Source organism: Montipora foliosa, chromosome 9 (genome assembly GCF_036669935.1).
Source record: "Montipora foliosa isolate CH-2021 chromosome 9, ASM3666993v2, whole genome shotgun sequence".
In the NCBI taxonomy this organism is placed as follows: Eukaryota; Metazoa; Cnidaria; class Anthozoa; order Scleractinia; family Acroporidae; genus Montipora; species Montipora foliosa.
In genome coordinates this window covers 18,041,359-18,043,858 of record NC_090877.1, presented here as the reverse complement: position 1 = coordinate 18,043,858, position 2,500 = coordinate 18,041,359, and the positions used below count along the sequence as shown (strand labels likewise).

At 38.3% G+C, this 2,500-nt stretch overlaps 1 protein-coding gene across 1 annotated transcript in view; it reads right to left on the bottom strand.

Moving 5' to 3' along the window:
- LOC137972102 (dynein axonemal light chain 4-like) overlaps positions 1-2,500 on the bottom strand; it is a 7,842-nt gene that overhangs the window by 4,195 nt on the left and 1,147 nt on the right. The window lies entirely within an intron of this gene.

Below are 2,500 nucleotides of genomic sequence, written 5' to 3'. Positions count from 1 at the left end.
GGGTCTTGTTTTTTTAAAGTATTGTAATGCATTAATAAATGACAACAAGTAGCATTTTGCATTTCTCTCCTGCTTTCCACCCTCTTTAGAACTCCTGCATCCTGCCCTTTCCTCTCCCAACTCCTGTACCCCTCCTACCCCTATTCTCCTGGGCCCGGTTCCTCGAAAGCCGATTAACTTAATCCAGGATTAGCGTAAACTTTTGTTTCACGTTTTCAACTTTTTGGTGAAAGTTTCTTTTGCTTATTTTTGTTTTTCAAGATTGACGTCTTCTCATGTAAAGTTCTGCCGAAAATGCGTTGAGCAGCATTTGGGAGTAGAGAAATAAACTGCTTGGTTAATTTTTAATCTTAGATTAGCGTTAATCGGCTTTTGAGGAACTGGGCCCTGGGCTCTAGCCTTCCTGTCCCCCTCCACTCAGTAATGGTTGAGTAGGAAGTTGTGAGTCCAACCACTATGTCCAGAAATGCCTGTAATTTTCAATGAGCATCACAAAGTGTCCCCTTGCTTTTTCTCCCAAATATGTCTCGTTCTACAAACAATCGTACTAATAATTATTATTAATAATATTGTTTGTAGTCCGAGACAATTAAAATATCACAAAGTGTCCTCCAAATGCTCTTCCTCAAGGAAGGATAAACGGCTGCATTTATCCTAAGCTAAAAATAACACTGACCCTTAGCCTTACCTTGTTGTTGAAAATAGGTAGCAATTGCTTAGACTTAAAGGGACACTTCGTGTTGGATGTCAAAAGTGGGCGTGTATCTAATTATAGCTGCCTTTTGTGGACATGAGTGACAATAAGACGTTCTAGTCTTCTTGCATAAGGACTATAAACCATAATAAGGCCCACCTCACAAGTATCTAGTATTTACGAGTCAATGAATCAATGAGTCAATGAGTTAGTGCAGTTACCCTCACCCATAAAATGAAAGCAAAAATTTCAGAAAGTGCTTAGGCCTTAGTAATCACTGAAACGAGGGCTTAGGCTTAATCAATAAATTATTGCTACATTGACTGTGAGTCTCATTGACTCATGACTCGTGACTCATTTGACTCATAAATCATGGGACCTCCCATCTCACATCTCCCATGGCGCAAGCAGGGCCTGAAAAAGCCGTACGGTCCTGCAAGGAATACATACTGCTCCGTGCAATGCAGTTTTAGAGGATTTCGTTGCTTTTAAACAACCATGGCAAGTTATTTACAGCCAAAAAAACAAATGCAAAATTTACAACAATTATTAATAAATGTCCTATGCAAATTTTTGTTACTTAAACTTTTCAAACTTTGTCTTCTGAATGCTCATGAATAGTGTAAAGAGCCCATATCATATGATAAATGGCTTATTGACTGAGTTTAGGTCGGGTTGGACAGGAAAATATTTGGTCCTCGGTCATGCACACAGACCTTGCTGCGCTCGGTCCATATACCATGGCCTTGGGCCAAATATTCCCCTTCCGGCCCTAGGAAATTAAAAAGCCTACATGTGTGACTATTCGAAAAGAGAAGGGAATGGAAAAAAGATTATATGGTGGATAAGGCCACTTTAGCATGAGTCATTAGGGGACTTTGCCAAAGCAGGTAGATTGTGAAGATGTTCGCAAAGAACTTGTCACTCAAAACTATAGTTTTGCATTTCAAAGTAAGCTTTCACTGTGCAAGGGGAAAATGGGGTTGAATGTTTACAAAGGGGATAGAGGGTTACTGAGTGCTACTATGATAAAAAATAATCACTTCCTTTTTTTCTTTAGATTTTGAAAGTGTGTTTGCTAAACACCTGACTGGCAAAATTTTGAGATTTGATTTTCATCCAAAGGCTGTTTTAACTTTGAGTGTAAGTTTTGGGTTTCACGGTCTGCCATTAATCACATTCAAAACTAATCACATTCAAATCACATTCAAATCACATTCATTAATCACATTCAAAACTGACCAATTTAAGGTACTCACTACCTTAAAATTTCAGCTTATAAATGCAGCTTATTATTTAATCATGCAAAACACAAGTTTATAAGTCTGAAAGGCTGAAACTCCTGTGCTGCATATTAATTCAGCCACATACACACGCATTGCATTCTTAAACTAGCGAGTCTTTGACATCACTTTCTCCTCAATCCAGCTCTCTAAAGAATGGCGGACCATTAAATTGGTAAACAGGTGTCTTTGAACTTGGGTCACTTAAGCCGTGTTCACATTAGGCCTCGATTATGATCGAATTATAATCGAATTAAATATGAAATGGGTTCACATCAACTAATTGCAGTCCCTGATTATAACTGGATTATAATAACTTCAAACAACCTCAAAGGGGTTGTTTAAAGTAATGACAATGCGTAATTGAACAGAATGATGAGCATGTGGTGGTATGAACAGACGAAACTTCTAATCGCTTTATGGAGCAAAGGTTTGGATTTGTCTTCTTCTATTCTTGGAAGCTATATATATCGATCCTTGGTTCTCTTCTCACCTCAAGCACATGATGGTGATGATAATCGTG